This window comes from Lytechinus variegatus, chromosome 7 (genome assembly GCF_018143015.1).
Source record: "Lytechinus variegatus isolate NC3 chromosome 7, Lvar_3.0, whole genome shotgun sequence".
NCBI classification, from domain to species: domain Eukaryota; kingdom Metazoa; phylum Echinodermata; class Echinoidea; order Temnopleuroida; family Toxopneustidae; genus Lytechinus; species Lytechinus variegatus.
In genome coordinates this window covers 20,912,643-20,939,105 of record NC_054746.1, presented here as the reverse complement: position 1 = coordinate 20,939,105, position 26,463 = coordinate 20,912,643, and the positions used below count along the sequence as shown (strand labels likewise).

The following is a 26,463-nucleotide window of genomic DNA, read 5'->3' as shown; positions in this document are numbered from 1 at the left end:
TTACATTAAGACTTGCAATTGTAGTTTCCAAAAATATTTAATACATGCATTCTGAGCTATCTTTAAAGATGCCTGAAAATACATTTTCAAATAAACTGTATTCATTTTCAGAACATCAGGATTCTCCATACTTAGATCTGACTTTTTTTCACCCATTTGAAATAAACATGAAATGATTATGTGATCATAATATAGTAAAAGAAATAGACATTTTAAGCTTGGTTTGGAATTCCTCTATCAAACTCTATTTTACACTAAAATCAAAACGCATGAAAAATAACAATTCACATGAAAAGAACAATGCTTACAAAGCAATAGATGGAACAGGCTTCAAACACAAAAATAGAAAACAATAAAATTGATAGACCATTTGAACTTCGCGCAATTGATCAATCAACTAATTCACAAGAGCACAATTGCTTTCACACTGGCCTTTTGACATAATCAAGCTTCATTTTCTCATCCTACAGCAATCTGCAAATTAATTGGAATCCCATGGTTCCATCGCATCTGCTTTAATAGGACAGCTTGATAGCGACAAAAGACATAAAAATTTTGTGTTGAAAGAAGGTTAAAGTAACGACCCCCTCCCAAATTCCTAATTTGGAAAAGGTGAATGGACAGGAAGATGGGGGAAGGGGGTAGTGGGGGGGACACTCACATATTTTGATGGTAAGGGGACGTGTCATTCTGATGACCCCCTTTTTCAGACATAATTTTCAGTTCTCTAGATACTCCCAACGACAAAAATTCTGTTTAGAAGCCGCCCCGCCCCATAGCAGCTCCATGCATGGCTAGCGCCCATATACACTGTATATACATATAGTTTGAGTGCCCCTCCTCAGGGGCAGTTTATCAAAGCTCCAGTTAAATAATTAGACACAATAGCATTAAATCCATAAAGTATTAAACACAAGGACGGAAATATCATCAAATTTCATTAATATCGATATTGTAAAAGTGTTTCCCTAATAATCAAGATGTCTGGAAAAGTTTATCATCAAATCTACCAGCAAAAGGAGTTTGTGTTATAAGTGTTTGGAAATCCCCAACAATATTTCTAATAGCACACATTAAACTGATCATACACATCAATATGCAGTGTGAGTAACTTGATCTTCTTTGCGATGATTCACGCAATAGGAATGTCATGATAAAGATACACTGTATAATTTTGTATGTAAACATTGATCCCTACAATTATACGATGCGCTCAAATTCAGCCCACTAGACATTTATCACCAGTGAAGCCTGAACTTTTCTATTTACTAATTTTTGAAAAGCAGCATTCTGTTGACAAGAGAACTGTGCAAGAATCAACTTCCTGATCAAAGTACATGAAAGAAAAAATATGAAAAAAAATATCACCCGGACACTACAAAATCAAATATATTTACCCCCTGAATTATGTGTGAATATATGTATTCAGTATTAAATCTAAGATTGAAATTACACTTTTTTTCATTGTAAAGGAACAATAAAAAAAATTGTAGACCTACATCTATTCCAATATTTAAAAGCATTCACAATTTGGGACCTAGCAAGAAATTTGATTTCATACATGAGCAAACCTTACTCATCCCTCTGTCAACTTTCTGGCATTTTAACAAGGAGGGCTACAGAGTCATCAAATGTAAAAAAATACATAATGTGTATAATATTTCATAATGATATCTGGGGTGTGAAAATTCAAATCTGCAGGAAGTGCAATGCTGCTACACATGCTAATCCTATTCACTGTATTCAGACCGAACCTACTCCTTTTTTCTGACAAATATCAGCAGCAACAAGGGATTTAAGCTATCACTGTACATGTAGATATGTATTTGCTTGTGTTATTGACACAGCGATAACACAGCATGTGGTTTGAACATTGCACGCATTTTTGTAATGGATAAACTGAATGGCGAGGTACAAGTGCCCTTGGACTTTATAAGGGAATTGTTGGCAATGATTTTAACCCTTAAAGCACAGCAATTACCATATGATATATAAACCGAGAGTTATTTCAATCTGATAAATCCAATGAGCCCATCAGAGTTTTACAGGCAACTAGTGCACAGCTATAAAAACTGGTTGGTCTTCACTATAAAGTCAATGTGGATCGCAACAACATATTGCCAAGGAAAAAGATATTTCAATTTTTTTTTGTAATTAAATAAAAATGTGTACCCTAAATTGCTTTTTCATTCCAAAAAATCTTCGCAGGTTTTAAGACAAACTGTATGCCCTATACATAGCCTTCATGTAAAGAAATTTCATTGATTTATCATTCACCAAATAAAAAGACAATCAAATGACGTGGAAAGCAGCTCACAAGTGACACAGAACCACTTTTTTTATAATCACAATTTTTGTGATTCATCTTTTGGATTTTCAATGAATTTTGTCAATGATACATTTCTATCATTTATACATGTATGTTTCCATAAACACTAACTTGATAGATTGCCCCTTACATAAGTGTTGAAGCCACATACGTACTAAGTTGGCAATCTGTTTTTACACGTACATGTACCGTACACTGTCACATGTTTATTTACGTTTATGTACATGTACATGTCACCTGCTTCATCATTGGAGGGGCCACAAATGCCAACATTCCATGTTCCTCGCCTCTGGTTATTTTTCTGCAAATCATCCTTTGTTTATTGAGATTCTTTTCTGTTTTCATCCCCTTTAAACAGCTTCCTAGCTTTCAAATGGGGTTGGGTTTGTATTTTCAGCTTATGGATTTATTGATTTTTGTCTCCGTCTACATCTAAGCATCTAGAACTCGCTCATTTTCATGCCAATTTCTTTCGTGCCAAAATAGTGCAGAAAATAAAACCCACAAGTACGCTCAAGACGAATGGTACAGGTTGGGTGGGACTTGTTCATACAAGTGGCATACATACATGTATCTTACATCATATCTGAACGAGATTGGAGAGACAGCTTGTAAATGTGCACATCTGCACATTCATTAATAAATATTGAGCAACCATGCGTAATGAAATTCATAAAAACTCTCACAGGTCCCATCTCCACCAGCTAGAGCTTTAAAATTATCACGCTTTTTCTAATCTGGCAAATTATCCTGGTCTAAACAATCTTGATATTATTTGTCATCGAGGCCCCATTATAAAGATATTTTGTTTAATTTGCTTAATCTTGAGATTGCAATCCCAAGTAAACTTGAGGTAATTGCAAAATAGCATGTTATTTTAATAGTCAACAATCAACGTACATGATGTAATGCAGGGGTACATGTAGAAACACACATAGATGTAGGTTTCAGCTTGGGATAATTTGTTCAGGATACCATACCATCGAACATAGAGCAAAAAGCAAGCATTCTTTGGAACCCAAGGTCACATTTCAGTTCACCACTAAAGCAAAATTCATGATCTTCACTTGGGCTGGTAGAGATGGGCCATGGGGTTTCTTGAATCTCAAGATTCGGCAAACTAATAGAGCACCAGCTACATGTATCATTGCTACACCGTACATTGTATAAATGTCCTTCATTTCTAAACATATTAATTTCAGGATTGATAAACTACTGTACATGGAAAATAAAGAATTTGGAAATAACAATACTATTTACCGGGTATTCACATTTAAAAAATAAACATTTTGTGTTTAATCACCTCTTGACACCATACTTACTAGGATTATGAATAGATAGAGGAAATAAAACGGGAACTCCTATCATGGACCTACAACAAAAATGCTACTTTCAGCCCAATTTTAATCATTTGTCTGCTGACCTTGTCCTTAGTTGTCTGTCCTATATCCTATTTAAAGGGATATTTCTTCTTTTCCGTTCTTTTACTTTTTTAAATTAAAATCATAAAAGATTACATTTACCAGAAATGATTTTATGAATTAATTAAATAAGTTTTAATGAGTATGCATTCATTCAAAGCAGGCAAATTTGTTTTCTGACTCAAAATTAATGTTTCAAGTTTTACTAGACCTTTTCCATCTTATTTCTTATGAATGTCATCGACAGAAGCATTACCATTACCTACACATGTTTACAATGGGTACATTAAATAAGGACTAGTGATCGATATATGCAGGTCAGATGGCTTGCCATATGGACCAATAAAATTTTACTTCAAAATTTTAAATAATACATGTAATTACATGTACAGTGCGTCCCAGAAAAAACGAAACCGAGATTTAGCGATCATTTATCATTACTTAATCATAAATAAAATAGACAAATGACCTACCAATTTAAAGCTTAGAATCTCCTCTTTCATCTGATATTACTTAGAATATTTCTCATTCACGCATGAGTGAGCAAATGCAATTTGAAGAAAGGATATCAAAAACTCATTTGGCGGGGGGTATCTGGGTTTCAAAAAGAAAACCACATTTTTGAAAAGTTCAATATCTCCTCTTTAATTTGATACCTAAATTTCAGAAAATGGTCACGAAATAACAAAGTTCTGGTCATTTGAAATAAGGCTTGAATTTCAATAATTTCATAAAATGAAGAGGTTCTCCAGGATGGCTTTCAAACTCTCTCGACACTCTGTTTTGTTGACGATCAGCCATGCATTAAATCTTTTGTTCACCATGCGAAAGCTTCTGTAGGAAACCGGTGAAAACACGTTTATCTCATGAAATTATGGAAATACAAGCCTTATTTCAAATGAACAGAACTTTTTTATTTCTTGACCATTTTTTGTAATTTTGGTACCAAATTAAAGAGCAGATATTGAACTTTTCATAAATGTGGTTTTCTTTTTGAAACCCAGATAACCCCCGCCAAATAAGTTTTTGGTATCCTTTCTTCAAATTGTTTTTGCTCACTCATGCGTGAATAAGAAATAACCTAAGTAATATCAGATGAAAGAGGAGATTCTAAGCTTTAAATTGGTAGGTCATTTGTCTATTCTTTTTATGATTAAGTTATGATAAATGATCGCTAAATCTCGGTTTCGTTTATTCTGGGACGCACTGTATATTAATATTGAGTTCTTGTAAAGCGCACATCACATTATGATTATAATGTCTCTATATACTTCCAAAGGACTTGGATATTATTACCCCAGCTTTAGCATTGCGGCTGTAATTACTTAAAGCACACATAAAGGAATTATTTCCTACCATGTATAAAACAAATTGGCCTGAATAGCCAACAAGAGCAACAAAAAACAGGAACTTTTTAAAAAACCGAGATTATTTGTTCACAAAATCCTGAAGTACATGTAGGCTAAAAAAGCATGATTTGTTATTATTCTTGCGAGTCACAACTGAAAAATATAAGCTTTCCTAATCTAGGTCAAAGTCATGGATGGGACATATATAGTTTTAAGGCTATCATAAAATAGGTCAAGAAAGCCTATATTGGTACATATATCTTGAAGTCCACATAAACCAAGACAAAGGCTAATATGAAGTAGCTTCCTTTTCTAGGCCAGCATACACGCAAGTAAGATTCTTTCTTTACTCCCTAATCTCCCTTGCAAAAGATCAAATGCTTATCCAGGAACTCGATAATCGGGCCTCCAAACTCTCTCGATTTCCGCTCACCCGGCAAAATTTAGAACGTCTCTTCACAGGTTTGGCTAGAAATCAAGAGCGCGGCACAGGATGTTTCGACTTGTACATTATCATTGGCTGTCACAAAAGATTTCCTTTCTAATTATCAAGTGTACTATGGCTATCCTGATGCGGTCTCTAATTTGGGCATCTTTTTATTCCCCTTTATTTTCATAAGTTTGATGATTTCTGGTATGCAGAGGAGGAAAATGGTATTGCAGAAATATCCACGCACCACAATATCAGAAACACAAAATCGGTTAAAAGATAAAAACTACATGTAGATACTATTAGAGTAAATCACTGAAATATCAGTTTAAATTTAAACCCTGAAATGATGAACAAACACCACACAAAGAATATTGTATCAATTAAAAGATGGAAAAAAATTATGACTGAATTGAAGATAAAAGTATTAATGAACATCTGACCTTTTGAAGAGACAAACATTATACCAGTATGATCCATGCACGCATTCTGTGCGCACATGCATTTATACATGCTTCTGATTTTTGTTTTTAATAATTTTTCTGGCATTCTTGCTTTAAACTATTAATCTTTGTATTCTAAGTGTTGCATAAGGGGTCGTTAAACAATGTCGCCTGGGCTTATAACCCGCAATATAATTTGATAGCCCTACACTCACCTCCGTGCATGTGTAAACATTACGCGAGGCGCTCCTGCAACCTGGGGGGGGGGGGCACTCAGTATATAATGCATAGTGCGTATGTGCCGCAGAGGGGACCCCCCAATTTTACACTTGCATTTCCGTTCCAAGGCATAGCATTTTTTGTCTTGAGAAAAAGAACAAAGAAAGCCGTTCCAAGGCATAGCATTTTCTTCTTATCGAGAAAAAAAGAAGAAATCTGCTCCAAAGCTTCGCATATTTTTCGTTACGCCATTCCGGTCGCTTTGATCCCCCCCCCATAACCAAGAGTCAGTGTCAAGGTCAGTTGAGAGTTATATGTCCGGAGAATTAAGGTCAAGTCAAGTACATGTTCAGCAGCAACAGGCAGGACCTCTAGACCGTCGCTGGACACCATGTACTACCGAGGGATATTAGACACCTTGGAGGGGCATTAATTCAGTAAGTACCTCTCTCACCTCATTCAATAATATTAGGCAATGCAGGATAAGTAATTCAGGACTATAAATGGTGGCACTAGCGTACCTATGGGGGGGGGCAGACTGCCCCCCTGACGAGTCACAACCGATCCCTGACGAGCCCCCTCCTTTGAAGTTGGAGACCTTCTTCTTCTTTTTTTTTCTGGTGCGAAATGTCCTGCTGCGGACCTTTTCTTTTTTTTTGCTTTTCAATTTTTTTTTCTGGTGCGAAATGTCCTTTATATCATATTGAGGACCTTTTTTTTGCTTGTCAAATTTGTTGGCGAATGGGCGATTTTGCCCCCCCCCTGTGGAAAATCCTAGGTATGCTACTGCATGGTGGCAGTGGCATCATTACATCAGGGAGTTGAGAGTACTCCCTGATCACATATTGACTTTAAAATGAGAACACTGCTACATGTACATGTATGTGTTATAAAGCAGCAAACTGATCAATACATTGAATGTGACCTCTCTCAAGACAGATAAACAAGGTTCACGTACATGAATCACAAGAGTGTTCTTATCGTTATTCTTTAATATGTCATTAAGCAATACAAGAGATCTCTTGCCTCCTGAAATATAACCAGGCATCAAAACAAAAGGGAAAGTTATCAAAAGATTACATCAATACATATTTCTATCCTAATGACCCAATAAAAGGTTCGTGATGATACACAGCAAACACAATGCGCAAACAAAAAATTCATGTATGTCACAACTTGCCTTTTGGACCCTTGAATCTCAAGAGAAACTATGTATTGATATAAATATATCTACGTCAGTCCTCTTGTATACATGTTTCCAAACACGCTTGTCATGTCTGTCTGGGCAGTCACGCTAAGTATTAGAAAGGGATCCTTAAAATTAACTGTATGAGTGCATCTATCCACAGGGGGCTCCCTGAATTAGTGCTGATTCCATGTACACTTGTTGTTTATAATTTAAAATCATTTGTCTGCATGAAGCAGAGTCCTGAGTCAAGTATTCTGTGTAAAAGTAAATGCACATGTAATGTCCTTATGGTTTTAATTATTCATAGTAACATCAGTGATCACAAGTACTAAAGAAGTAGTCTAATATACCTAAGCAATTAATCTAATAATGCAGTTATCAGCATTTAATCTTAATGGAAAAATATAAATGTGACTCAGTTGAATCACAAATATACATGTATTATACACATGCTTTACATCTTCAGGTAATAGAATCGTGACTATTATTTATGAAAATTGAATTGATCTGAAACTTTGACAGATCCACATGTATACTGTATGTAGGTTGTTACAACCTGTAATTTACAGCATGCTTCTGAATTCTGCTTTCCTTTGGTTGTGTATGGAGAGCAACTGTTACCCAATATATTGGACATAAATCGTGAAATAGCACACCGTATGGACACAGCCACTGACAGACACCCTGTTTGTTTCCACAGACTTTCTGCTTGTCAAAATGTTTATGACATAAACTGGTGCAGAGGTGAAACATTGACATCCTATATACAGATTACATATCTCATATTCAAAACACAAAGGGGAGACAGATTACCTGCATTGAAATCTGTAGGCCTACATTTATGTTACTGTACATACAGATACACAGGCCTACTTCCAAGAAAAAAAGTAAACTTGATTTTGTATTGATGTCTTGCAATGCTTTGCACATTACATGTTCAATATTTGTATCAGCATATTTCAAGAAAACAGACTTCCTTTTATATGCAAGCAATGCACACACATACTTGAATGATAGTTGATGCATGAAAGTTTCGGTCATAAATGCAGAGTATAGACAACCCTTTTAAATGTATGTATTTCTTCAATACATGTACTGAAACTCCAATTACATCAGATTGATAAACATGTACATGTACTTTCATTGTCAAAACAACAACACTGATGTCATGAAACTATCATCTTCAAACCTATTCACAAATTTCACTTCCTGCTTTAATACTTCAATTTCAGAGAATAAGTTTAGTCCTACATGTATTTCTATGATCTTCAGAAGGGTTGCAATCAATCACTATTTGATCAATTAAGACCATCGTTGCAACGTATTGCGTTCGAAATGATGACCATACACCAAGATCAGAATTTTTTCTTTCTTTGTAAAAATGACTTGATGCCATTTTGGAGAGAGTAAAAACTCCATAAGTACAGCATATAACAATGGAGAGTGGATTGGGAGAGACTATGTAGGCCCCCTACACTTTTTTTAAATATTTATTTTAGCCGTCATTTATCACAATTTGAATTCGATTGAATTATAAGAGCAATTTTTTTTTTTAAGAAGGACCATTTGTGTATGATACTCTCCAAATATATCTTTAAAAATTCAGAAAGGTCACTATTTTTCTCTGTCTTGCCCCAAACTGATGGGACATTCCATCCAATAAATTGAAATACATTGTTCATGAAGTTTTGTAATCAAACTATTCATACTTCTCAGATATGATTCGAGTCAATAGAGAAACTAGGTTAGAGCTGGAAACTTGGAATGTACCTTTGGCCCTGATGTAAGCATCTTGATATATCATCCAATCACCTCAAAATCGAGTCATAAGGCGGTTTCAAACCGCCTCGATCACAAGAATCCCCGTTAAATTACGAGAACTTTTTAAGGCTAAAAAATACCCGTTAATTATTCCTGCATTCACACCGCCCCGAAACACATCCTTCGGGATAAGTTCCCGAAGTTACGAGCATGCGCAGTGTGGTCTGATAAGCAGGCTAGGCGGGAGATTCAAAATCACTTGCCCAGCAGCCACCCACGCCGCCGCGCCCAACGACACGCTGGGATAAAAGTTCCCGTAATTTGCTTTCACATCGCCTAAATACCTGCGACCTTGGAAAAATCCCCACGAAAGTTCTCGTAATTTCGCCAAGTACCTACTATTTAGCGGGTATTTTCTTTCGGGGAGATTACGCGTAGTTTGCTTTCACATTACCAAAATACCTGGTATTTTCTGATCGGGGTAAATTTCCCGATCAGAGAATACCTGGAACTGGCGAACTTCGAGGCGGTCTGAAACCACCTATAGTTTCTCCCTTGATCCACTGACCAAATCTAAAGTACATTTGACATTTACATGTACCTACAGTTCCATCTTAAACATAAATAAAGGAAGAGCAAAAGTAAGGGTCAGATATTCTACAATTCATCACTTGCATGTTTTAAAGGTGCACAGTAATGTCGCAAAATATTGAGAAAATACATTCTTAAAATATAATGTCCATATGTAAATGTTCTCTCCTACATGTACATAACTCTTTCCAGACTATTTTGTTTTGGGGGAGACGGAGAAAATCTGCAAAATAATATTCATATGCAGTTATGCACTGCATGTATATAAAATAAATATACCCTTTTGTTTTCACATTGAAAACGTAAGACCTAATCTTGCTTCATGAGGGAATGCTATCGAATTCTATTGATTCAAACATAAAAAAAATTGATTGTGAATTTCGAAGAAAAAATATAAAGTACTGTTAAATATATTTGAAAGGTAAATGTTCATACAAGAAAGAAATTTTCAACTGGTATTTATGATACAAAAATGTTCAATTATAGAATGTTCCAATTATAGAATATGTTTGATTTTGTCACAACAAATAATCACGTTCCCTCAAGTCTCAACTATTCATGGTTTTCTCCAACACATCTTGGATTCAACCTGGTGGCAATATCTCCAACTTAATTTTGTTTACAGAATTTTAAGTGGTTCTACCCAAGACAAATCTATCCAATTCACCCCCATTAGAACACCTTATTCCTATCATTCAGTATTCTGAGATTTTGCCAAATTCACACTTGTCCCTCTTTCTTTGCTACTTTGAAAGCGGAAACCCCACGAGGGTGGAGGACAAAACCAAAGGGACTCTGAAGAAAGGACAATAGGGACAAAACCACTGGTCGTGTCCATTACACTCTATTCTGAGTCATTTAGAAAATACAGTAGTCTGCCCCCATGAGCAACCAAAAGAAAGGACCATTGTTGCATGTGCAAGTTGATAAGTTCAATTCAATCTTTGTTTAATCTCCACATTTTTAAACTACGATTTTAGAAGTTTAGTTCAAAATTATTTTGACAATGGTTGTAAGAAATCAAAGTTTTTTAAATGTCTATGAAACCCTGAAAAGATGCATTTTGAAAGGAGATTCTTCAAAACCGTGGACTTGAATTGTTTCAACACAAATCCCCCAAATAATCTCAATCATAATTACATTACGGAAAATATTGTCAAACATGCTTTACAACTTTGCGTACACTCAAACTTGACCTTTACTTCCTACAATGTAGTTCAAAGCCCACTGATCCATAATGTGCAGTGGGGGGACCTCCAATTAGCCGCCTAAGAGCAATGTGGATAATTCAATAAAAACTGCGTTCATAAACTCCGAAAATAATCTGCACTATTTTACGAGCGCCCGTCCTGAAAAAGGAGGATAATCATCATGGCAACTGCACACACCCCCTCCGATGTGGTTGCGTTGGAAAAGGGTGACCTTGTGACCACTCCATGGCAATTATCCGCATTACTTTCGAAATACGTTCATAATAATGTCAAAATCTGGTCCCGATGCTATTATGCAGATAATTGCATCAAAATAATGCAGATAACTCTGGTCCTCCTCCGATTTTACGACCAAATTATGCTGCTATTAGCCGCATAATTGGGTTTATGAAAGGGGTGTACATTTATATTCCTACCGTAACTATTAAGTGTTCAAGTGTATTATTTGTGATTCATGTAGCTTAAAATCGATTGAACACATCCCAGGTTAGACTACCAAGGTAATACCTCATAAATTTGTTACAGGCACATTCTAGAGAAGCAAAGAAGAGAAAAGAGCTACAAATATTTGAACTAAGGTGTAATGTACACATAGACATTTTTTTACTGGGGTTGTAAGAGATACAAATTTTCCAACCAATTCCTTTACAACTTACAAGTTTGAGGGAGCAGAAATACAATTAATGTACAAGGTCTAAATCTGAGAATAAGTAAATACAGCAAGACATGGTTGCTTAATACCATTCATGTAGAAATATGAATCTCCAGGAGTGGTTCTGTAACCCAGTTCAAATAATGAATAATCGACTTGATTTGTCTCAGCATTGCTCTACTTCTAACAACTGAACGACTTTATATTCTGCAATATACAAACAATGACAAAATTAGAGGGTCATGGCTCGGAATGTCTTCAATGTTTTTGTGTGATAAACTGATATATCCATACAGAGCCAAGTACATGTACAATGAACTTCAGGGAATTTCTGGTTTGTATACTACTATGTAAATGTACATACCATGTACATGGTTGACAAAGGACTGTGTTTCTAATGGTAATGGTATCGCAAAAAAAACACAAAAAAAAAAACAGTAGGCCTGAGGTAGGTACAGTTAGGATCACCCTGCTCTGGTGAAACACATGCCACTCTACAAATAAAATATGAGATTTGGGTGTCCAAAAATAAATTGCATTAAATCTCAAAAATATTTTGATATTCTTTTTTTTTTTTAGTCTATGATAGGCCTGAACATGTATATTCTCATATTTGGCATTGCAATCTTGGACCCAACTGTTTCAAAACAGAACCATATCACAACACAAAAATTCCCAAATGTACATGTAGACCTACATGTACATACTTTATATCAGAACACAGTATATCATACTGAGGTAAATAATCACACAGCATTTCACATACATGTAAGCTACATGAATTTACCTTTCCTGTTCTTCATGTACAATAGCTACATTGTAACTATCATTCCAAGGCCTCGTATGGTGACAGTCCTACATGTTCAGGGTACATGTATTTCCATACAAATAAAACTGAAATGATGTCTACATGTCCATTGCATATACTACAGTATACTGCCATTCCACAAAATAAGGGTTACATGAAACTGATCAAAAACAGTATTCCAAACAAAAAGCACCGCTCAGTCCATGCCCTGTTCCTCATGACTAAAGACACCGTGGTGGAAATGGCCTGACGTCCAGTCATAAAAACCCAATAACATGACGAGTTCACTGGTCGTGTCTCAACAGATTTGAGAGCCGCTGAGCAGAAATCAATAGACTCCCATTCACGGGACCTAGCCAAGCTTTTCGTGGACGTTCAGGATTAGCATTCCAGAGTGTCATGCCCCTGGGCGTCCTGATGGTTTCCTTTCTTTGGGGCTGGTCTGTCTTTAGTGGTGTACCATTTGCCAAAAACAGCCAGAAGTCTGCCTTGTCAACAAAAGTTCATCAGTTCATTTATCTCTGATACTATGTGAAGATGAGATCAATGGAGTTCATGCTCTGACTGGAAAACTGAAGCCAAAAAAATGTAATTAACCCTCAGTCATGCAGGCCAAACAAAATTTTGGATCATACCTATAGGCCTACAGTATGAACAGTTCTTAGTACATTCATATGCTTTTCACATTGCATTTCCTTAACCCCATACTATTCTTAAAGGACAAGTCCACCCCAACAAAAACTTGATTTGAATAAAAGGAGAAAAATTCAACAAGCATAACACTGAAAATTTCATCAAAATCGCATGTAAAATAAGAAAGTTATGACATTTCAAAGTTTCGCTTCATTTCACAAAAACAGTTATATGAACGAGCCAGCTACATCCAAATGAGAGAGTCGATGATGTCATTCACTCACTATTTCTTTTTGTTTTTTATTGTTTGAAATATGAAATATTTTGATTTTCTCGTCATTGTCATGTGAAATGAAGTTTCATTCCTCCCTGAATGCGTGGAATTCCATTATTTTAACATTTTGTGCTTCAGGCAAGGAGGTCCTAATCAACTCTCTCATTTAGATGTAACTGGCTCGTTCATATAACTGTTTTGTTAAAAATAAGCGAAACTTTGAAATGTCATAACTTTCTTATTTTACATCCGATTTTGATGAAATCTTCAGTATTGTGCTTGTCTGATTTTTCTCTATTGATTCAAATCAACATTTTTCTGAGGTGGACTTGACCTTTATTCCCTGACTATCCTTAACCCCATACTATCTTTTTATGGATTCACACTGTCTATCTTAACCTCATACTATCTGCTTAGCCGCGGTTAACGCCTTTACCCAGGACTATCCCACAGCTAATGAATATTGATTTTACCGTACAGCGCGTGATTAACGTGCAATTTCGACTCCTGTGATTGGCTATTGCTTAGCCCCACTTTTCCTTAGCCTGGTTTCGATTCACACTGCCTCTCTTAGCACCGCAATTGTGGTGCTAGCACCGCAATATGCCGGCTAACCCTGCTTTTTTGCAGGGCCAGATAGTACCGTACTATTTACCGTGCTAGCCCACTTTGCTAAAACGTAGTGTGAAAACGAAGTGGGCTAAGCTTAACCCGGGAAATTGGTGGGGCTAAGACCCCCCCTTGGCCCCACCAATTTAGGACAAAAAGTGCAGTGTGAAAAGCATAGTAGGGGACCAAAAGCGATGCATCATCTCAGCTCTTGGGAACTTTGTTATAAAGAAGATTGCCTAAAGGGCATTACAACATCAAATTAGTATTCCTGGGAGTTTTCAGATAGAGGTTTACTGCTTAACCACTAGGCTTTTAATCCTTAAATTTGGGTTATTCTTATTTATATATTGTATGATTTTTCACAAATAAACAGCTTAGGTTAAATAAACATGTTTGACTTATCACTATAAAAAAAACAGACATACAGTGTAAGTACTCTACAGAGTTGAAATAACAGTCTGAAGCTCATTTCATCCATGGTCTGATCAAGGAGATTCTACTTTTTCTGATCACGTTTCTAATCACAACAGGAATTCCTGGACCAATCTGAATCAATATGGAACTAAATTCCAAACAAAAATCGAAACTGCCTCCTGATATTCCATGCTGCTTGCCTGGGCTTGCCTGGATTGTCTTTCACTTGTGACCTTTGACCTTGGATTCAATTATACAGCAATGTCAAGCCCACTGCTGGGATAGTTCATACCCCTTATTTTTGAATCAGTGTGGGAGCATTAACGTCCCAAACAGTCGTGAGCAATGTCTTTACTTGCATTTATCCTGAATGATTTCTTGATATAACTAAGATCATATGAGAAAGCATTGTAAAGAAAACTAGTTTGAAATAATAATTCACTTGCATTTGCAATGTTTGTACATTCTTTATATTCAGATTTTAGAAAAAATCAATAAAATATTGGGGAGTGACATACTTGAAGGGTTGCGACTATCCAAATCTTCACAAAATTGCATGCATGCATCGTGTTTATTCGTACTCTTCTCACAGAGCAAAGATGGGTTTAGACTATATAACTATGCTTTTGTTTGCCTTTGTTCTTCATAATCTGCCTTTGATATCCACTTCCATCTTCTCTTCAGCTTGAGAGAGAAAGGAAGATGGAATATAACATCCATCCCCTACAAGTTTATTAGAGCTGGAAACACTAAGCAGAATCAACCAGAAAGTGATTGGCAGACATTCTTGGAAGGAAATTACAAATGTCACTGTAGTTTAAGCAGGGATGTAAAATTTTGTCTTTCAAAATGTCAATCTTGTTTGCAAAAGGCTCAAAGACATGGTCTTACAGGAAGGCCAAGAAGATAGGTTTCATGTGATGCTGAAAAAGTCTATTCTGAAAATCACGTCACATGCAAAATAAGACAAGTTTTGATGAATTTTAGGTTGCATTTAAGAAACATGATTTTGAAAAATGCTGGGTTCAAACAATCAATTATATTCAGAGTTTCAGACAGTCATACAGACTTCTATACTCATGAAACACAGATATTTTGAAAGGCAATTCTGAAGAACTAAAGTAATTTTAGAGAAAATGTTTGAATGAAATGGTTCAAGAGTCTTATGACAACTTTTTCTGGTTTGGACTTGCTTCCTATAAAGTCAAGACGGAGGGCTTGAAATGAGGGAGTCAGTATAGCTGAAAAGTCACTTGAATGCTATATGCAGCCTGCACTGACATTGTTTTGTATTTTTTGTTTGTGATGACTACATAACTCAAGAAAATTGATTAGTCATGCTACAAACCTAAAGAAGGTCAGATAAAGTTACCTTGTGACCAGACACTACATGTAAGTGACAAGTTAGTTCTTTTTAATCTTCCCATTAGCTAAGAACTTGCTGAAAATAATTTGACTTTCTAGCAACAGATCATGAGATGGATGTAAAACCATCAAGAAGAATCTTGACATTTAGGTTGCGAAAAGAAATCCTGTATGCATTATGGTGTCAGACACCCTTGAAGCGGAATCGGAATGGAACCACCAACTCTGGCGAAACTCATCCCGCCGCCAGATGGCTAATGACTGGATTCAAGACAACATGGCCTACTTTAATGAAACCGTTATCTCATCTAATTACAGTAAATTGGCAATGCCACTGTAAGTGTGGTGTTGCCAGAGTTTCAGCTACTGGATATGGGCATGAGTCATAATTTCATCAAAATGAAAAAAAAGGTGATAGTGTCCCTGAAAGAGGAGACATGGTATTCCCATCTGAGAGCACATGTTAGGTGATAACTGTCTTCAAGATATCATATTGGGCAATGATGTCTCTTTCTGATATTTTGACAGGCTTGTCATGACAAATATTCTTACTTTGGAGAGGAACATGACTGGAGAAAAAAGGAATGCAATCATATGTGTCAGTTGTCATAAATGTCATAATTTTCACTGGCATACAGTTTATGAGAGGTTGTTAAAAAATCTGTATTTGACTGTGCTTAACAGGTTCAAATTACGGAAACGATTGAACAGCAATAACCCACTCCTGTTCTCCTGCCTCCCCTACCCTTTCCTTTCTCCATTTTTTTTTCTTATTGATGCAACTTAAAAAAAACATATAATGGGTTGAAAATATAAAAACATTAGGGATAGACCATGCTAAATATTTTCAAATGTACATGAGTATGACTAGTTAACATTTTTGTAACATTTTTTTTGTAAATACATGTAACAAATAAGACTTTTGTAAAGATACATTATAATGGAAGGTTGGAATGCAAGATGATACACGTTGATAGCTGATATTCCAAAAGGCTTAAGACTTAAGTTACATAAAACACAAGGAAAATCAGTTAAACCACCTTCAAACATCCAAGTCTTCAAATTATAAACCTTCCTTTGTGAATGCTGGACATCCCATCTAAAATTCATTTGTCTGAAGATCTTATGACTCATAATAAAACAAGCCCTTGAATACTACTTCATCCATACAAAGGACAAGGCATGAAACAATGGTGTCTTCATGGACACAAATCTTAATTTGAATAAGATTATTTTATTCTAGACTGTGCAGCTTCCAGATCACGTCCTCCTTAATACAAACCTCATACAGTTACAAGATGGATTATTCTTATAAGATTTTTAAAATAATGATAGAATTGATAACATAACTCATGAGGGGAAAATAATCCCAAGATAGATGTTTGAGGACAGAGCTTAAGGTCTAACCATTAAAAAGCTTAAGAGGATTTTACATGATCTTAATTCAATATCTAATAATAGTATTCACCAAGGAATCACGTCATAGTAGTATAGGAAATACTTATGGTTTCGCAGATTTCTTACTATACAGCTACATGTGGTAGACTATTAGCCTCCATCCTGTTATCAAACTTGTCCAATATATTTTTGAAGATGCAAAATATAGCACTACATGTACATGTCGTACTTTAGCAGCATGATAATATTCAGTTCATGGCAAAGAATTTGAGGCAACCACAAGATGTTAGCATTCTCGTGCCCAGCTCTTGTATCACTCTAGCCCAACAGGTCAATTTCAATGGAAGCCATTGGTTATTTTCCTTTGCTTTTTGATACCTTGATTAATTGGTCACAAGGACGAGACGATTTGAACCTACTCCATTCTAACTAGTCTGGAGATAACACAAACCACAGATTACAAAATCAATCAAACCTTTACACAACTATACTGTAACAACATTAATGTACAGTATGTTGAGTCAGTAATATAAAAAAAAATATGAAAAGAAAACCACATCATTCCTAATATTATACTGTAGGTGCCAAACATAATACCCCCATAAAACTTGGTATACCACATTATCATCCTGTTTTGCTGAGGGTCTTTGCTTTCCCACGACCAACAAAACTTGGGTGATGTTTGTAGCAATACACCCTTCCTGCATGCTCTACACTTCCTGACACTATGAACTGGATGAAGACCACTGTTTTTTTCCTGTCATCGAAAAAAAATCAAGCAATTAATTTCCACTCCATTGAGTTGTGTTAAATAGAAAGGGCATATTACTGTAATTACGGTATGCATGAAATGATCTCATTGTGCAAAGCAGAACATTTGGTTTGTTCATGTTGCCATGGCAACAAAATCAAAGCCCCATGACTAGGCCTATATTTCATAGGAATATACTGTAGAGCCCACACTGTACATTACTATACATGTACATTGTAGACATGGATAGGTTTTGTCACAAATGAGCATGAAAACATTGTTTAACAGCCTGTAAATCACCATTTCTGATAATGTTTCAACAATTTACACCAAATCAATTGGCTTAAATATGCTGTATCACTGAATGCATTTGTCACTTTTTAGACTTTCTTTCAATTTTTTTTACTAAAATATGATTTTCAAAAAATGATTTTTAGAAATACAATCAAAACTAAAACACAACAAGTGGAATGCCTATGGCCGTCTCACCTGCATCACGCGATTCAACATAGCAGCAGTGCTGACTTTGAAAACTACTATAACTCGCACAAGATGTTCAGTGATACTTGGTTACTCTTATTTCCACGTTTTATGAACTAGACCAATACACTTTACAGAGATAGGATGGTAATTCAACAAATATCCCCAATGTGGCCAAAATTCATTGACCTCACATGACCTTTGACCTTGCTCATGTGACCTGAAACTTGCACAGGATATTCAGTGATACTTGTCCAAGTTTCAAAAGTCAGATCAATAAACTTGCGAAGTTATGATGGTAATTGAACAGATACCCCCATTATGGCCAAAGTTCATTGACCTTTGACCTTGGTCATGTGACCTTAAATGCGCACAGGATGTTCAGTGATACTTGTTTACTCTAATGTCCATGTTTTATGAACTAGACCAACATACTTTTAAAGTTATGATGGTAATTCAACAAATACCCCCAAGTCGGCCAAAGTTCATTGACCTCACATGACCTTTGACCTTGCTCATGTGACCTGAAACTTGCACAGGATATTCAGTGATACTTGTCCAAGTTTCAAAAGTCAGATCAATAAACTTGCGAAGTTATGATGGTAATTGAACAGATACCCCCATTATGGCCAAAGTTCACTGACCTTTGACCTTGGTCATGTGACCTTAAATGCGCACAGGATGTTCAGTGATACTTGTTTACTCTTATGTCCAAGTTTTATGAACTAGACCAACATACTTTTAAAGTTATGATGGTAATTCAACAAATACCCCCCAATTCGGCCAAAGTTCATTGACCCTAAATGACCTTTGACCTTGATCATGTGACCTGAAACTTGCACAGGATGTTCAGTGATACTTGATTACTATTCTGTCCAAGTTTCATGAATCAGATCAAAAAACTTTTAAAGTTTTGATTGTAAATCAACAGATACCCCCAATCAGCCAAAGTTCATTGACCCTAAATGACCTTTGACCTTGGTCATGTGACATGAAACTCTTGCAGTATGTTTGGTGATACTTGATTAACCTTATGTCCAAGTTTAATGAACTAGGTCCATATATTTTCTAAAGGCGCTGTCACACCTTGGCGTTTTAGACAGCGTATGCCCGACGTATGATGAATTTGGCGAATACGCTGGCGTACGTCGAATACGTAACGGGTAAGTTTTGCATGCGTTAAGAGTACGCTGAAACACGCTGGTATACGTCGTCATACGGCGAGGTCGTCGAAAAATTTTGTGCAAGCGCAAAATTTTTCGACGTATGCCAGCGTATGGCTCATACGTCCCGCATACGCGGGCCATAAGTTGTAGGCAAGTTACGCGATCGTTGATACACGTTGACACACGTTACTCGTAAGTTACTCATAAGTCGATGTACGTCGAGATAATGTCCAGCGTACCCTAAAACTTACTTCTAACCTATGAGTAACGTGCTTTGAACGTATGTGTAACTTAACTCCAACGTATATTGACGTATGAAGACGTGCTCCGGACGACCACAAAACTTACTGAACGTGTTTATAACTTACAGCTACCGTATAATGGCGTATTGACAACGTTTATAGGAATTGGTATATAAAGGTGGGGTTCACAGGAGTTTTCTTCGGCATGGCATAAGTTGTGTACGCCAGCAATACGCAAGGCATTCGTTGGAATACGTTACTTATAAGTTAACGAAGCGTTCGATATAAGTTACTAATACGTTATGTATACGTCCCACTCGTTATGAATACGCTAAGTATACGCCCAGAGTTGAAAAAAAGTTCAGCGTATGCCGACGTTTTAGAGAAATTTTGATACGTCGGGCATACGCTGTCTAAAACGCCAAGGTGTGACACCACCTTAAGTTATGACATTTCAAAAACTTAACCTCAGGTTAAGATTTTGATGTTGATTCCACCCACATGGTCTAAGTTCATTGACCCTAAATGACCTTTGACCTTGGTCATGTGACATGAAACTCTAATAGCATGTTCAGTAATACTTGATTAACCTTATGACCAAGTTTCATGAACTAGGTCCATATACTTTCTAAGTTATGATGTCATTTCAAAAACTTAACCTCAGGTTAAGATTTGATGTTGACGCCGCCGCTGCCGCCGTTGCTGTCGCCGCCGTTGCTGTCGTCGTCGGAAAAGCGGCGCCTATAGTCTCACTCTGCTATGCAGGTGAGACAAAAAACATGGTAGGATTGCAGTCCAAATTATTCAAGATAATAATAAACACAACAAGTACACAAGTTCTCACAAGTACGTTATAGCATTGAACCTTGTATAGAGAGCTTCCTTCAAATTACTATTGGAAGGGATTGGCAAAGGACAGGAAATACGAAATATAAACTTGAAATTAATCACCTATGAATCAGGTCAACAGTGATAAATGAAATGTTTGAGTTGATCAACAGATCAATCAATCATGAGTTTATTGTCCACTTTCTTTCCCAGACTTCTCACTTCACTTTTTCTTCCGGTTTTGCTCTTAAAAACAAAGTACATGTGCATATAAAAGTTTAACTGCACTCCCTAAGTATGTTGTAGTATGCTTATTTTTTATTGTAAGAGAATAATACTATGTGTATGCTAAATAAATTAATAGGGTATATGGGAGGGGGTGTTTGATGAGGTGTCTAATTACTAATTAGTATTCTTTATTGATAGAGGTTACATTTGACTAAAGTAAAAAAAAAAAAGGCATAAACATTTTCAATGAATTATAACAGTGATTAAAACACAAAACCACTTTTAAATAATCAAATGCTCCCAATCAGGCAGAAACAATTTTTAAATTATTTTCGGGTGCTCCTTTTCAAAGCTTACTGCCTAATTCTGCAACATTGGAAGCTTTAACATGGAAATGAATTGGGATTTTCCCAGGCTTCTTTTTATAGTCTCCAGGACTGTTTTGAGCATTATGGGGGTGAAATTGCCCCTATCCCGTGTAATTTTCCCCCTGCTCCCAAGTAAAGGTAAAGAGCATTAAGTGTTTAAAGCATCTATGATTAACCAGACCTGTATCAATTATCGACAAAGATTGCGACATGCATTTCTGTGCTTAGTCTCTTATTTTCTTGTGTCACTACATGTACAGTATTTGCGTCGATAGGCGATGTATTGCCAACAAACATGAAGTTACACACGTACATTACATATTTAATGACATTACATTTGCAATAACCCTGCAGTGATAGTGGTATGCATGTCACATTACTCCCAATGATTGAACAGGAAAGCATTTAATTGGATTCCGTTAGATACATCAGAGTAGCTTTCTCAGCTTAACGAACCCTTGCTTGGTGTATTTTGAGCATCAACTGAGCTCCACTTGATCCCATATTAACTACATGCCACAAGAAATTACTTGATTCCTTTAACCAGTCAAAATGTCAAACGCTGTTTGGTATATATGTATATAAATTAAAAAGATTTTGCAGTAAAATATGAGGGACAAAGAGTCACATACATACGGTAACATAAAACTTAGAAAGTCATCATACAACTGATTTTTATGATTGGTTTCATGACTGATTGTACATTATACTCAATGCAATCAATAAAAAAAAATTATTTATGATCAGCTCCCATGCTTTGAGTTAGGCAGCTCAGATTACTGAGAGACAACAGCATGGCATACTGTAGATGGTATATAATAAACTCCAAAATGTATGTATCTCATCAGTTCTTAGCTCCTTTGTAATCATCCTTTCCATGAAGGCTAGCCAGAATACCCAAATCATCACCAAGATTTAGGAAGGTTTAGTTGGCTTTAAGGAACTTGAAAATGAATAGAAGTGGCTTTCCGACACCCTCTGAAGGTACGAAATCAATCATTTTCAAACATCATTCTACTATGAATGTCTCAAACATTTCCTTTGGTGAGGCGTAAGGAAATCCTGCCACTTGGATGACTGCATGGAAAACATCCACATCCAAATAGACAGGAGTAAAATTCATACAGATATGGATTATTTCAGAATTGAAATTTCATTCAAAATTTATTTCCACAAGGGCGAAATAATTTCATATAGCTACGCACTCGCAAATGGCTAAAAAGTAGGTCAGAAAGAATTCATGCATTACATTTTCACTGACGGGGCTATTCATGAACAAACCTTTGGACTGTGTTCAATCGACATTTTTTATCCCAAAAATATCAGTTCAATCAATTTGTTGTCTTTATCTTTTTTTTAAAAAAGGTCTTAATATATACACAAAATGCTGAAAAGGCTGGGTTTAGAAAGCGATTTGAAATCAACTGACAGTAAAAGTTGATCAAACACAATAGAGATCTCACACTCCAAAGTTGACCGTGACTTCCAGGGTCAGACTCAGTAATCTGCTATGCGTAGTGGGTGGCCTTGAAAGGGAGAGAAAAGGATTTTTTAATACAGTGTATCATTTGTGATTCTTGTTGTAACAGTCTTGCGATTTTAGCCAAAGAAATTGTATGAACGCACCTTTGTGAATTCATCTTCTTCCTTCATCTTTGCTTGCTTGGTACTCATTAAATTCTCATTCAGGATGATCTTTAGAAAAGTTCAGTCATCAGAATAGAAATAAAGATGTGGATGTAGCCTACATGTTTACTGATCAGATAAAAGCAAATACAAATTGAAATATGCCGAGGTTTCGTATGCTATGTGAAGGTCAAATGCAAAACAAAATCTACTGGGACTTTATAAAAAAATATTTCGTTTTTTTCATAGTAAAAAGGGGTAGTCGGCCCCAACATACGTTGATTTGAATAAAAGAGAAAATCAAGCAAGCATCACACTGAAAATTTGATTTAAATCGGATTAACATTAGAAAGTTAAAAATCATATTTCAAAATTTTGCTTATTTTCTATTCATACGCACAACACATTGATATTTCAATGAGAGAGTTGGTGACGAAAAAGAAAATCTTAATCAAATCACAATGGCAACAATAATTAATTTTTAATAGAAAGTATTGTACAATGCCTACTTAGCTTGTTGTACGCGAGCAAATGGGAGGCTGAATGTCACACATTCGTACCGTTGCACACAAGACGTACCATCCAAAATGTACCATTGCACGGCTTTAGGACGTGACGTCAAAATGCGATTTCATTGAATAAGGTGACAATGCGCGTACAGCCCGCTGGCTAAATGGGCAATGCTGTCCAAGATCATGTGCGCTTGTGGGCCCGGCTTGTGATATTTTGCTTTTCGCTTTCAATATTTTTGCTCCCTTTTCATAGATTACTGGAGGGAAAATTTTCACTAGATTCCGAGGCGTTGTACAACACAAATAGCGAATATTCTTATTCGTGCAATGGTGCAAGATTTCGCATTCGATAAAAGAACGAAACGAACTATTCGCTATTTGTATACTGTCTGGCATAGGCCTATATTGGTGACATGACATTTTCTTCCGTGACATTTGCTCAAGTCTGAATATCTCAGAGGTCATAGGGTTAGAGTTAGGATTGTAATAGAGTTTATGGTTCAGAATAATGCAAAGATAAGAATACCGGTAAGGGTTTATTTCAGTTTTGGAGGTAAGGTTTTATGTTCGGCTAAACTTGCAGATTTTCCATCGGAGCAGTTGTCACCGGAACAAATGTCATGGAACCCTATTATAATACAGATAACTTGCAATTTCCCCAAATTTTTGCCACACTTATCCAAAATGTAAATTTTCACTTCTGTTACATACTTGCAGATCATTTGCCTGCCATAGCAATGTGCTATTAATACAAAGATATGTGTAATAAAACTGATTCACAGTGTTAGCAATCCAGTGTTCGATGGATCATCAAAATAATATGTCTTTCAACCCATTCTCCATTGCACCAAACCCTCAAGCATGGATGAACTTCACGCAGGGGTGGCAGTAGATTTCCCCAAGCCCATCCGAAATCAGATCACAAACGCAGCCGTAAATATCATCCAAACTAGGGATTATTGATCAATAAAACCCTTGAGGGAAATCTGCAATTGGCCCTCATTTCCACAAGAAGTACTTCATATTCCTGTCAGATTTAAACCTATAATCAGTGCACTTGTACTTTGAAAACTGTACCCGAGCCTAGCCAAGTTAAGTGTGAACTTCCACCCTAGAGTGCTAAAAAGAATATTATTCCTCAGCTGCTTGACTTCTCTTTTCTAATCGATCGCATAGTCATCGTCATTAATGAGATAAACTTAATGAATGCATCAATTGTGTTGATACTGAACAGAGGCATTATATACTGCTATTGACAGTGGCAATGATTGTGATGTTGGTGGTGGTTACTGTTTGCCAGCTAGCAGTAGCGATGATAATGACATATAAAATAATGATGATGATTGAAAATGATTAGGGTGGCAACGGTGTTGGTGATAAAGATGTAGACAATGATGGTGACAAAGATGATGATGATCATCATCATGATCATGTATACCGTGTTTACACATTGACTCGGCTTGGGTGTTGAACATTAGAGCCGTGCTCAACACGGCAATTTTATGCTGTGTAAACGCGATCAGAGTGATCCGCGAGCCGTGTCGAACACGGCTTTATCGATCCTACAAAATCGAAGGTTTCAACCCGCGACCCGAGTCAGACTCAGCAATTTTTTCGTGTGTAAACAGAAAGCCGTGTCGAACTCTCTTGACCTAGGTCACTGCGCGCGCTTTCACTTTTGGCATTGTTGTTGTTCGCACGGACAAGATTCGATTCCGGCGGTGAATTTCCCGCCTTTAATTTGCGACGTCATAATTCTTCTTCCGTTCGAGATCCGCGAGCCGTGTTGAACTCGCCTTTTCATATGTACGTATGAACGCGATCTCTGATCCCTTCTTCGCAGTCTTCAACCCGGCTCGCGGATTCAACACACGAGCCGAGTCGATGTGTAAACACGGTAGATGATGATCATGGTGATGATGCATGATGATGATGATGATGATGATGATGATGATTGATATGTTAAGTTGATGATGGTGCCATGGAGGTGATAAAGGCAATTATGGCGATGATGACATGTTCTGTTGATATATCAGGAATGCTTAAAAGTAAGCAAATTGCAGAACAAAACAAATTGGATATTCTGTGGGCTGGCATTTTACATTTTCAGTCAAATGTTTTGGGATTAAATTCATGAGCATTTCAGAATTATACCAAACATTTATATACAAGAGCTAAATTCCTTAATACCAGAAGTACATGTAGGCCTATATCTTTTTATCACAAGGTTCTACCACAAATGGCCTTATTTTTAAATCAATTGGCTCTCGGAATCTCATTTAAAAAATGGCATTACAGGACACATTTATGTACTTCCAAGCATACAGATAGACAACACATGCATGTACAGTACTATCCATCCTATACTGTCTCTACCAGTATATTGATTCCTTCATTGACTAATGCTGGTATGACAGGAAATCTGTTGATCAATCTACATTATCAAACAGGTGCAAAACATAATCTTAGTAGTGTACAGTCAATAGCAATGCAGAGAAATTCATCAAGGATCTGAACTCATATTATATTAATATCATAAGACTCAATACATGGACTTATAGTGGATTCGGGGGAGGGGCTGAACGATGTACAAGTGGGGGATAAAAAAGGGCATGGGTACTCTGGGAAACAGGAAAATTTGTTTGGGTCATATTCTGGTGACAACTTGTTAAGGGCCTTTTAGGGGGTTATTTTGCATACAGAGAAAAACTTGTTTAGGGAGTGTTTGGAAATACTTTGGTCAAACATGTGTACAGCAATATATTGGACTGCTCCCCCCCCCTCGGTACTGTACACCTTCAAAAATTGTTAATAGAAATTTTTGATAGGCAAACTTCATGCCATCAAACATGTCATAATAAGTATGACAGTATGAGTGATTGTGTAATTTTTGGTGGCGATTTCAATACTGTTTTAAACTATACATCTGACAAAAGAGGAGGGATTTTGAAAGATTTTTCAGATGCAAAGTACCTACGAGAACAGTCTGAGTTAAGAGATTTCGTTGATATCTGGAGACTCAAACATCCCAACTCTATTGAATTTACTCATCAACTAATACGACAGTCTCCTATTGAGACTAGAATAGATTTTTTCTTAGTTTCTGATAGACTTAAGAATAATACTATCAGCTGCAATATAATAGGGAGATTTTTATCAGATC

General features: G+C 36.4%; 1 protein-coding gene across 8 annotated transcripts in view; it reads right to left on the bottom strand.

Annotated features, from left to right (window-relative positions):
- Positions 1-13,040, bottom strand: part of LOC121418714 (signal-induced proliferation-associated 1-like protein 1) — a 93,763-nt gene extending 80,723 nt beyond the window's left edge. For 2 of the 8 annotated variants that reach the window (XM_041612778.1, XM_041612777.1), the window contains exon 1: positions 12,383-13,039. The gene's annotated coding sequence lies outside the window, so the exon portion shown is untranslated. Of the gene's footprint in view, positions 1-12,382 lie in introns of all 8 variants that reach the window. The other 6 variants (XM_041612784.1, XM_041612779.1, XM_041612783.1 and 3 more) reach the window with 4 other exon arrangements.
- Between the last annotated feature and the right edge of the window lie 13,423 nt (positions 13,041-26,463).